Source organism: Alosa alosa, chromosome 7, assembly GCF_017589495.1.
Source record: "Alosa alosa isolate M-15738 ecotype Scorff River chromosome 7, AALO_Geno_1.1, whole genome shotgun sequence".
NCBI lineage: Eukaryota > Metazoa > Chordata > Actinopteri > Clupeiformes > Clupeidae > Alosa > Alosa alosa.
The window spans coordinates 8,708,685-8,721,249 of record NC_063195.1 but is presented as its reverse complement, the minus strand read 5'-3'; the positions used below and the strand labels follow the sequence as shown (position 1 = coordinate 8,721,249).

Genomic DNA, 12,565 nt, shown 5'->3' with positions numbered 1-12,565 from the left:
AGTCACCAGAAGCCTACTTCACTTAAGTGAACATATTAGTCTATTGACATACTCCAATATTTAGATAGACCTGTATGGTTTGTGAACTAAATACATGAGTAGGAATCACCAGACCCAGTTGTTGATGGCTTTCAAATGGAGCACAGTGTTCCAGTGCAGCTTAGTAACTGATTTACAGTTGGATCATGCTATTGTCTGCAAGCACCTTATCTCCTCCCTGACTCTTATCATGAGCACAGATCTCACTGGCAGAATATGCTGATATGAGAGACTACATGAGGCACCATGCTCTCTCTGCAACAGAGTTAGAAATGTAGTTTAGTGTTTATGTGATTTTCGCCGTAATTAAGCAGATTTATTGAGATTGCTGTGTTTGGAGCCTCCTTTGGAGAAACAGTGTAGGGGAGACCGGGGCTGGTTGGAACACTTTTCACTCTCGGCTATATTTCTCCGTCTTACAATGCGTTGAAATTGTCAAATTGTGATTAACTGAAAACTTGGGATCTCCGCTACAAAATGTATATATTCAATGTCAACAAATTATTCCTGGTTTTGAATTATATATGATTAAAGTGGTGTTGTGCACGTGTGCCAACCTGCCCCATGCACGGGGTTGGTTGGCACATGTAGTCGGGGTTGTTTGGAACACCTATGTTATAGTCCTTTGCAGTACCCCTTTTGCTTTTGTTTGAAGTGCTCATCTATATCACTGCCTGTAGGGCTTTGCTGATGTCTTTCCTGTGTGTTTTCCTTCAGTAGGGCCCACCGTCAAGACCAATTTGGTCCCTACCGATTTTTTTTTACTTCAAATGTTTAAAAATGTCTGAAATGCTTCCAAATGTAAAACTATGTTCAGTAATTACAATAACAATGTTAAAATAAAGATTGATGATGTTTTTATGTGTAAAATACAAAGTTTATAGATTTGTCACAAAATAGCCATAGTGAATGTATGTGCAACCAACCCCAAAATCAGTGTGCCTACCTGCCCCGCCCACATTAGGTCAAACTTTTTTGCACAAATGCTGTTAGCCTGCTAATATCAGTCACCTCAGATTTTCAAACTTCATTTTAAGATATAGATGAGTCTCCTAGCAATCAATTATAATGACTATTTTTTCTCTCTAACTCTCTCTAACTCTAACTATTACCCTTCTAGGATGTATTTAGTGGGAGGTGCATATTCTAAGTTTTGACACTACAAAATTAAAATGTTGTTCTCATCTAAAGGGTTAATGACCTGGAGACCAGTTACATACGTGAGTTTACTACATACCCAATCTCTCGGTGCAGCTATCACAAGAGTTACACAAGTCAGACTACGTGCCTACGTTACATCTACGTCCCCTGAGCCTGCGCAGAAAGCCTCGTCGACCAACAGGAAACGGTTGAAATTTGCTTCACCCGCCTCGACTGACGTCTATGTGATGACTCTGTCCATATCTTTTACTGTCTATGGTTTTATGTACGCCAGTGCCTGAAGGCATGTTTTGTTTTAACTTTCCTAAAGACTACATGTGACAGTGGTGCGTAAACATTAAAAAAAAAAAGAAAAAAAATATTGTTTAAGCACCGCTATCACATCTAGTTCCATTGATTACATTTGAAGCTAATTGATGCAGCAGACGCTCTGCAAACGGAACACTACAGTTACGTGCCCGGTGAAGCATTCCCCTAAGTATTCCCCTATTGCTGGATTCAATCAGAACGCTTGTTTATTACACCTACTCCTGGCAATATGAATGTCTCTATAATATAGCTAGCAAGACCTACCATAATCGGGTAGCAAAGAAAAAGAGCTGGACAGGACAGCTGGATTAGCTGTGACAGGTGAGGTAACGTTAAGTGCTAATGTTTACCAAATATAAATTTCCTTTGTGATAAGAAAAGCTTATTACCTATCACGACACATACTACCTCCATTGTTAAACGTTTATAACCAGCGTCTCCAGATGACTAGGCCTACTTTTTTAAAAACGGCAAGAAGTAGGACATATGTAACAAAAAATGTTTTAGCGTAGAAACCGTGTAACGATGCTTAGTACGCATTTAAAAGGCAGCAGATTTACAGTTTCGAACAGAGCTATAGTCACATTCAACCTCTGAAACCTCTGGGATGGTTATCTTTATTAAAATCCTGTAGTGTTTGATCCTCCATTGTTTTCAAATATTGTAGTGTGTGCGTGTTTCCGATCAAAGAGAAGATCATCGGTTGAGATTATCTTTATGTGTGTGATGCCACCCAATTTTAAAATCGTAAAATATCCTGTAGTTTGAGACAGGTAAGTTTTGCCGAACCATCTGGGGCCCGTAAAGGCTGTTTGTGGGCTGAGAAGTGGGCCCCAACTGGGTAGCCCAGATGGTGCATAGCTAATTTTGTCCTCAGTTTCCATGGTGGCCCTACATGGGTTATCCCAGATGTGCTGATGATGGGCACTTCATGGGTGTCATGTTAGGCCCACATGGGTAAGCCAGGTTTAACCCATCATGGGGCCTACTGTAATATAACCACATGGGTTTAATCTGATTAGGTTGATGGGCCGCTGTGTGAAATCAGCTACCTATAGCACAAGGAAGTTAACATCTCTCCTGTGTTTATTTGAAAAAATAATTTGTTGTACCGGCTGAGTTTTAAGGGTTAAGATAACACCAAGAGCAAATATTGTTTTACAGTGTACTTAAAAAGCATCATCTTTTCAATATGTCCACTTATAATAGGCAAGAATACCTCAACATAATTTAGTGACAAAAGTTTGCCATTATTATTTGTGGTAATCTGAGCACTGGATATGGAAAAACTGTCCTCGACAGACACCCGCACCCCACCCTCCCTGCCCTTTACTACATGGACACAACTACAGCCTACATTTAGCCAGACAATGAGGCAACATGCAAAAGCACATGATTCCAAAATATTAAAGTCAAATTATATAACTCTCAATAATAAGGAGTTTGTTTTACAATGAACCTGCATGGATTGCAACTGACTACAACTGAATATTCTGAAGGGTGCTATATGGAACCACATAGGTTCTTAAGCATGGAACCATTTCACCAACGAAAGGTGGTATTTCAATGCTCATGTTGAGTGATGATAGTGAATTGCTTGTAGGGATTATGGATAAATGATTTTCAGAGTATTGTCAGGATTTCCATTAAGGAGAAGATCATTCTTGAAACAGTAAGGGCATTTTAAAGGGTGCACATACCTCCCTAGTCCCTTCTGGGTGCATTTTAAAGAGTGCACATACCTCCTTAGTCCCTTCTGGACAGCCGTGGCCTACTGGTTAGCACTTCGGGCTTGGAACTGGAGGGTTGTCGGTTCGGACCCCGACCAGTAGGCACGGCTGAAGTGCCCTTGAGCAAGGCACCTAACCGCTCACTGCTCCCCGAGCGCCGCTGCTGTTGCAGGCAGCTCACTGCGCCGGGATTAGTGTGTGCTTCACCTCACTGTGTGTACACTGTGTGCTGTGTGTGTTTCACTAATTCACGGATTGGGATAAATGCAGAGACCAAATTTCCCTCAGGGGATCAAAAGAGTATATATACTTATACTTATACTTTAAAGGGTGCACATACCTCCCTAGTCCCTTCTGGGTGCATTTTAGAGGGTGCACATACATGTACCTCCCTTCTGGGTGCAAAATTGATTACTTTCTCAATTACCATTAACCTGCCCACTTGGAGGTGTCACAAAGCTTACTTGCATTATGTGTCTGTGTACTTCCTCCTGGGATGGAGTTGATGTTTGCCATATAAGGTGAGGATTCTTGGACCATATATGTTTACTATGTATATAAAAGCTGTAGAAAGTGGAGTAATAGTTGTAAAAAAAAGTTCATATTCACACTGTCAACACTGCACATTTAAATTGTGTACATCTGGTGTTGTACAAGATATTGACAGCACAATGACTTCAAAAAAAGACCAGAAAACAATGTTAAGGCATTTGTGGAGAGTGTTCTTCCTACAGCTCAATGTGAGCTATTTTGTTGCTCTGATTGGTTAGGTCTATCCAATTGAGGGCAGAGGCACTTTCCCCCCTGTATCGGCTGAAACACGCCCATGTCCCAATGGAGCAGTATCTGACTCAAATTCTGACTAGAGTTAAGTATGACGTCAGGCTATAGGCTACAATGAAAGCATTTGGCTGCAAAATCACAGGGTGCTTTACATGAGATATTTTGACTTAATCATGTCTTGAACTGGATGTGTTAGTCTAGTAGCCTATTCTAGCATATTGGTCATACTGCTTGGTAAAATAGTTTACATTAAAAACCTGTTTTTCTGAAGTGCAATCTAGATGTTAGCCTTAGTAGTAACCTAGTCTAGCTAGTTTGGCCCTATAAATAAGTCAGGGATATGGGCTGGATAAAGGACGACCCTGCCGCTTTATACGCGGATATGGTTAGAGTCTGCCACGGAGTCTGATCAGATCCATCGCAGTGTGCAAGTGGACATCATTCCAGACCCGTTTCGGATTCGCTGCAGAGTCAGTTACTATCTGGGTAAAGTCTAGAGACATACGCATGGAGCTGTTACTCTTCAAAGAGACACAGCGAATCATTTCAATTGCATCACACGTTGCTAGGTAAATCATCAGCTGCAAGGTTCTTAACAATTCTCTTTCCGCAAAGTTCTTCCGTCATATAGACTACATCTCATTTGTCACGTACAGTAGGATTCATCTTTCACGTCCACAGGAAAACCCCAGACATTTGCACGAGCACATAGTCACATGGCTACATCTTTCAGGTCCACAGGAAAACCACAGACATTTACACAAGCACGTAGTTTTTCTCTGAGTCGAAGAAGAAAGACAGGATTTTGCAGACGCTCTCACAAACTCTAGCCTACCATATGCCCAAAAACATCATCATCTATACCATCAATGTGAATTATGCGATATAGTTGAAATTCTGTAGAATTCAGCACCACGAGTCCACAAATCTCTATAGGATGACATACATGACGGCACCCAAAATGATCATTTGCCATGTAGGCTACATCTCATTTGTCACAGACTACATCTGGTACACAGGAAAACCACAAACATGTGCACAAGCACATGGTCACGTAGGCTACATCTTTCAGGTCCACATGAAAACCACAGACATTTGCACGAGGACATTTTTAAAAGAAAGAACATTGCAGATGCTCTCACAGACTCTACCATATGCCAATAAAATTGACTACTCCATCAATATGATAATACAATATACAATATTGGCCTAATTTAGGGCACAATCCAATCCAGTCAATGTAGCCTTGTCTAAAACAGGCAAGGCTAAAAATGGGGAACGCCTGGACTTAAAAACAAAGTAGCCTAATCAAGCCTTCATCCTCTCTCTCAAACGTTTCCCTGTCGAGATTTCCCAGACTCTATTTACGTCGTGAATGAGCTGATTGTAAAAACAAGGACCTCTGATAAGATATCCAGATATTGTGCACTTGATCGCACCGTTCCCTTTCATTTTCACCATTAATGTATTTCATTTCCGGTAGGCAAAAAACGCAAGTTAGATGGGTGCGGTAGTCGTATTTTATCTTAGTATCCTAACATAAGGCAATATGTTATGAAGCAGCACAAACAAACTGTATCTATAGATCTACTCACCACGAAATAGGTTCCTCTAGTGAAATATCAAGTTTCAAAGACGTCTACATCCAACAAAGCCTGTCTGTCCGCTACGTCTCAACAAAGTGTTGATAACTGTAGGGCTTCAACCTTTCACTTTCGATTTGAGTTGTCAGTTATAGCCTAGTAGGCGTCTGTGGTCAGGATGACAGAAGCGCAGATTAGGGGATTCGTTCATGTAGAATTTTTTCATTTGAAATTCAATTGAGAATCCAAAATGAAAAAATGAAGAAAGAAAGACTTTATTTAATTATTTGTTGTGATGCAAACGTTTGTTTTTCAGACTTTACTTAACGTGCAAAAGTATTTTTTGTATAGCAAAAGTCAGCCACTGATGGCCATTTTGGTGCACAAAGCAGAACTGCTATACATCTGGATTCGGCCCGTGGGCCGTAGTTTACCCACCTCCGGAGCGGATAACTCCGCAATCTCCTCGAGCCACGTCTTTGTTCTACAGGCAGGGGCGGAGCTCCGTGGTGGCCACGGCCACCACTGGTCAAAGCTTGGCCACCCTGCTGGCCCCCCCAGCTCCGTTCAGTTAAAAGTAAAAAAAAAAAGATTGCTGCCGTTTTCGACGGCACTTTGCCAACACTTTGCAAAGCAGGGACTGAACCAATTACTGCACTCTATCTACGACAATTGGCCCAGTCAGGAAGTGTAGCCTACGGTTCTAATCAAATCGTGAGTAGGCCTAGTGCAGCAGCAGCAGCAGTGGGACAATTCAAAGTAGCCATCTGTTAAAAACACTTGACAGTAGACTAGCCTACTACTAAACCTCAGTAACAACAGGTGAGTTGATGATGAGTTGGAACATTAATGTTAATAAGATGTTAGAATGTGTCACGAATCATAGCAAAGTGAGCTGCGTTGGGCTGTCCTTGTTAGGTAGGCTCTGACATTGACGTGTGAAGCTGATCAAAATAAGCGGATGCCCGCGGTAACGCCGTTACAAAAAATATTTACATAATATTCGGGTGAAATGCAAGCATATTAGGCACATATCTCCGGATGGCTCCAATAAAAGTAGTCTAATAGGACATAGCCTAGGCTACTTTATAAAAACATAATTTGCTGACTGCGTGTGGTTCTTGCCATAGCTGCGTTGCCTGAGTTCTTTGTTACATTGCTCCAGAACTGTTCATCGCAGCGAGATCAAACCTTAATTGCGTGACAGAGCAGAAGTGGGGCTTTCCAACGAGACTAAACACTTGTCTGTGCGATCAAGTATGAAAATAAAAAAAACATGAAATTAAATCAAATTGCATCATATTTACAGTTCACCTGCGCACCCATTACTCTCGTTTGAATTAGGCTACTCGCGAACCCGTGATCGCATAGATATGGCAAGCATATCAGAAGAAACAGGAGGCACAAGGCTATCCATTGGTAACCTGACAATAGCCAGATGAATTTCGCTCCGCCTAGCTCCACTCATCCATCTGGAACCGATCCATTGAAGTGTTGCTTCAGAAGGCTGGGCCTAATCAAAAAATGCTTGCATATGATTGAATAAGCCACTTGTCCGTCATCTATTGTCGTGCTACTTCAACCACTCACATCAAAGCCAACCCGTGACGCTGATAACAGTCTCACAGTCGCTTCTACGCTAGGCTATGTCACATCTATGAAACTCCCGCCCTGCGTCCTGATTGGCTGAACCATAAAGTCGGTTGCAGAAATCACTCTCAATGGAAGAGGTCCCAGATGGATGTGAGTGAAGCTAGGCGGAGCTAAGCAGAACGACATTCATCTGGCTATTGTCAGGTTAATCCATTGGTACCAAGTATATCGATCCTTCTGGGCTATAAAAACAGACAACGTGATTGCAAAATAACATCATGTACAAAAACCAACGCTGCACACCCATTACTCTCGTTTGAATTAGGCCTTATTCACGAACCCGTGATCGGATAGATATGCCACGCATGTCAGAGGAAAGAGGAGACACAGAGCTATCATTTGATACCAAGAACATCCTTCTGGGTTATAAAACAGACGAAGTGACATCAAAATAATAACTTCATATAGCTCGACTTAGGCTACCCCACGTTTTTGTGTTGTGGTGGCAAAGCATATTCATAATCCAACGCTATCATGTGTTTCTCTATTGCAAAGCATGTTCATAATCCGGTTTTGAGATCCTAGCAAATTCCTGCATGACATCCAATTCAAGACTCACATTGCATCCCAATTTATTCAACAAAGGAACACCTTTTTGCCTTCACTTTGTGGCAATGCAGTAAAAAGTTGTAGAATCATCATGAGTGCACACACAGACTAACACGCAAACTCTCAAGTCAGGTCAGATCAGTTCGTGTCACAGATATGGAGCGCAGAAAGGTCATTTTTCATTACTAAATGAAAAAAATGGCATTTATTTCTGTAGGCGCACACCACATGTCTGTAAATTGCTCAGCCCTAAAGCCCCCCTCCACCATGGTTCTTATATTGCCAGATTCAGGACAGTCTGGCCTACACATACATGAAAGTCATGTCCAACTGACAGAGATATATTTCAAAATGTAAGAATTGTATAATACGCTTTTTGTCTTTGTATTGTTTAAAAATCAAAATCAAATCAAGTATTAATATATGAATTGGTGGCAGATCTGGGTAGCCTAGACTGTTCTGAAAAAATATAGCATGTGTAAATGGCACTTACAATGACCAGGATAAAAATGCTTATAACTAAAGGTAGTGAGAATGGCCAAAAATAGAGTAGGGCTTATAGGGCTAAATAAAAAAAATGGCATTTATTTCCGTAAGGCACACAGCATATTTTTTCACATTTGCTCAGCCCCAGAGAATCCCTTCACCATGGCAATGATATTGCCAGATTCAGGACAGACTGCCCTATACACACATGCCAGCTGCCAGCTTGCAGTGGTAAGGTACATGTACATGTACATGTACATGTCAAAATAAAAAAAATGTTTATAATACACTTTTTGTATTTTTATTATTTAAAAATCAAAATTAAATCAATGCAAGTATATTAATACATGAAATTGTGGCAGATCTGGGTAGCCTAGACTCTGCTGAAAAAAACAATATACAGTATATCATGTTTGTATGTCACTTACAATGACCAGGATAAATGCTTCTAACTAAAGTAGTGAAAAAGCCCTTAAAACATGTCTAGGGTTCTAAGGGTTAATTTCTTAATTCAGAGCCATGTTACTTACAGCCAAGTACTTGGAGTGGATATCGGAAAGAAATCTAGTTTTGCCATCAGTATAAGAATAAATATCTGCATACAATATTTGTAGTATTTATTATTGTTCTGTAAGTAAGGTGCATTATCATAATCTACTTTTTTATAGCATTGGCCTATTTATGGAAAATGTGTTGGAGTGGACAACAAACTGTTCAGGTTGTCTGTGAATGGACCTTTGTATCAGTGTTGGCCTTACACAATTAATTTATATTATTAAAAACAGGCTATCCTAATCTTCAAAACTTTTTGAGTAGTTTTCATATAGTAGTTTTGATTTCCAAGTGCCACCCCAATAAAAAGTCTGGACCCAGCTGGCCCCCCCTATAAAATCATTCTGGCTACGCCCCTGTCTGCAGGGCTCTCAAGTGTCATGCATTGAGCATGACAGTCACTCATTTAGGTCTTTTGCAACTCACTCAAAGACACATTGTATTTCTCACGCAGAAAAAACTATTTATAATATATTTAATATGCCACAGCACCCAAAATGTCTCTGGCCGCGCTGCTCTCACTATGGAACCGGTGTTACATGGCAACTGGCACCCATGTTAACTGGCTGCGTTGGTGACGTTTCACGAGTGATGACGTTTCTTCGACAGATGTGGCAGATTTGTCAATTTTTGATGGAAACTGGAGATGAACAAATACAAAAAAGCATGACATATTGAAATGTCAACATTGTCTGTAGTACGCTACATGCACTGAACCATGAATACCAAAGAATAACTCCATGTGGGTATCATCCTGCCTCCTAAATGAAACTGCTTACATGATAACCATTCAACTATGTACTTGTGCCACAAACCAGCTGACAAATTTGGGACAGCCGTGGCCTACTGGTTAGGGCTTCGGGCTTATAACCGAAGGGTTGCCGGTTTTGAGCACTGCTCTCCCATGCCCACATCCACGACTGAAGTGCCCTTGAGCAAGGCACCTAACCCCTCACTGCTCCCCGAGCGCCGCTGTAGCAGGCAGCTCACTGCGTCGGGATTAGTGTGTGTTCACTATGTGCTGAGTGTGTTTCACTAATTCACGGATTAATGCAAAGACCAAATATGAGAGAAATATAAAAAAAAACATCAAACCCATGTTTACCCATGTTTACATGTCAGCGTTAATAGCATATAAGCCTAAGGGTTTTGCGCAAATTTGCGCCCTGTGCGCAAATGTTGTGTAAAAATATGGACACGTTACAGCCTAGACTTCTCCTGGCTTTCAATGCCTGTGTTTCATGAACTGAATTTCTAAAGAATAGGCTGGACAAAAGGATACACAATTAGGCAACACATTTTTATTTGATTTACTTGCTGGCGTTCATGTGCCTCTATATAGCCTACTTCAGGTACGGGCGGCCACAGCCTAACCTCAGTGAAACGTTTGTAAAACTTAACCATGATACTCTGGAGGTCTACTAAATGGCTTGGGCAATGGTAGCAAGATAACATGGTAACCAGATAACATGTTAACTTGTTATAATGATAACATTAGCTGACTTCTTTTAATTGTACAAGTCAAGTAAGCTGGTTTGTGGCATAAGCAGGTAGACGTCAGATTATCAAACAAGCAGGTCAACTTATTAGTGGTTCGATGCCCACGTGGAGTTAATTTATGCTATTTAGGTGTTTGTTTTTTGGGTGGCATATTCATGGTCTAGTGCATGTAGTACTACAGACAATTTTTTTACATTTAAACATGTCATGCATATTTGTGTTTGTCTCTAGTTTATATCAGAAAGTGACAAATCTGCAAGCAGCCGCATCTGTCAAAGACTCGTCATCAATCGTCAAACGTCATCAACACAGTCTCCCCTGGAGTTCTTAGTCGAGCCTGCCTCTTTTCAGCCAATCAAAAAAAGAAAGGGGCAATAGCCAATCAGAAAATAGCACTGTTGTACCTGGGTAAGATTTAACGCAAGAACCAATGGGAAAAAAAGTTGAGTTGTGAGTTGAGAGTGAAATTTTGTGCATTGGGAAAATAACTGAAACCATATTTCACTACAATGATCCACAGACATGTGTGATAGTGTGTGTGAGAGATTGTTTGTGTGAGAGTGTTTGAGAGAATGTTTGTGTGTGAGAGAGATTGTTTATGTGTGAGAGAGATTGTTTATGTGCAGTGTGTGTAGATCTGTCTGCATGTGTGTGATAGCGGATACAAGTCGTTCAGAAGCAGTTGATGAAGTGGTTTAAAATTGTGTTGGTATTATACTTTATGAATGTGTACATTTAGCAGCAAGTGGAGGACAAGTTCTGTTCTGACCCCCAGCGCTCCCTTGAGGCCTTTTCCTGTCAGTGCAGGTTGGACCTGATCAGGTTTAACACACAACAGAGCATAGACATTAGAAAGCTAGATACCGCATTGGGCTCCAGAACGTACGTAAATAGCGTCGTCATCTTGGTGGGGGCAACAATAACTGGAGGCCAATGGAGACACACGTGTCTCTGATTGGAAATCAGACAGGTGTCTCTGATTGGAAATCAGACAGGTGTCTCTGATTGGAAATTAAACAGGTGACTCTGATTGGAAATCAGACAGGTGTCTCTGACTGGAAATCAAACAGGTGTCTCTGATTGGAAATCAAACAGGTGTCTCTGACTGGAAATCAGACAGGTGTCTCTGATTGGAAATCAAACAGGTGTCTCTGATTGCGGCAAGTGTTGCTGTCACTCCCCCATAGACAGTAAAGGTGTTGCCCCCAGCAATATGGCAGCCACATTTACGTATGCCACCTAATAGAACTCAGTGCCCAATGCGGTATCTAGCTTTCTAATATCTATGCGACAGAGCACCTCTGGAGCAGGGCATTGTGGGTAGTTAAGGGACTCTCTCTCTCCTGCGGACACATAGGTTTGTTTTTCTCTTCAACGTACGTAAGCTAACATATAGCAGGTAATCTTATTTAGAAGAGAAATGATCTAATATGAATGTATGAACAACCTACAACAGACACCCAGATACTTTTCAAAAATATTTGAAAAATCATTTCCTAAAACTATTCAGACATGGGTAATATTTTTTAATATTTCCACATTCAATATATGATAATACAGCATACTGTACACTAATGGTCTTACAATGCAGCAGATACAGGAGAGAGAAGTGTGTTGAGTTCAGGTGCTGAGTTCAGCCATCTCCACGTCATCATAGACGTCTTCATCTCCACTCTGCTGACCCTCTCTGCTCTGACGTCCAGAGGTCTGCGCTCCTCTTCTGCTCCTCAGCTTGAACCAGATCACAGCAGTGACCAGCCCCAGCAGCACACAGCCCATCAGTGGAGCGTACGCTCTGTAGAAAGGAGAGTGCACCCCAAACGGATCCCTGTCCACTAGGCGGATCTGTCCCTCATAACAAACCCTGACATTGTACTTCTTTGTGTCCCGTCTATAGACTCTCCATGTGTACACTCCACTGTCCTCTGCTGTGAGGTTGGATATGGTCAGAGAGTGATTAGGGTGTAAACTAGACACTGTCACTCTGTCCCTCAGATCCTCAAGCATGAACACAGATTTCTTGTACTTTAGATTAAAGTCTAGAATCAGAGCCGGTGCTTGTAGAACTTTCTGATGGTCCCACTGGACCCCCTCCAAAGACCGAAAGACATTCAAGTCAGCACTGTGTTCCAGAATCACACTTTCACCGTGAGAGAACATCACATCCAAGGGGGAGACTTGTTTTCAAACATACAGATTCATTCTCTTTATTGGGGAACC

At 41.4% G+C, this 12,565-nt stretch overlaps 1 protein-coding gene across 1 annotated transcript in view; it reads right to left on the bottom strand.

Annotated features, from left to right (window-relative positions):
- The window catches only part of LOC125297635 (NACHT, LRR and PYD domains-containing protein 12-like), a 48,064-nt gene extending 42,365 nt beyond the window's left edge, over positions 1-5,699 (bottom strand). The window contains exon 1 of the mRNA XM_048248092.1: positions 5,618-5,699. The gene's annotated coding sequence lies outside the window, so the exon portion shown is untranslated. The remainder of the gene's footprint in view (positions 1-5,617) is intronic.
- Positions 5,700-12,565: the final 6,866 nt, after the last annotated feature.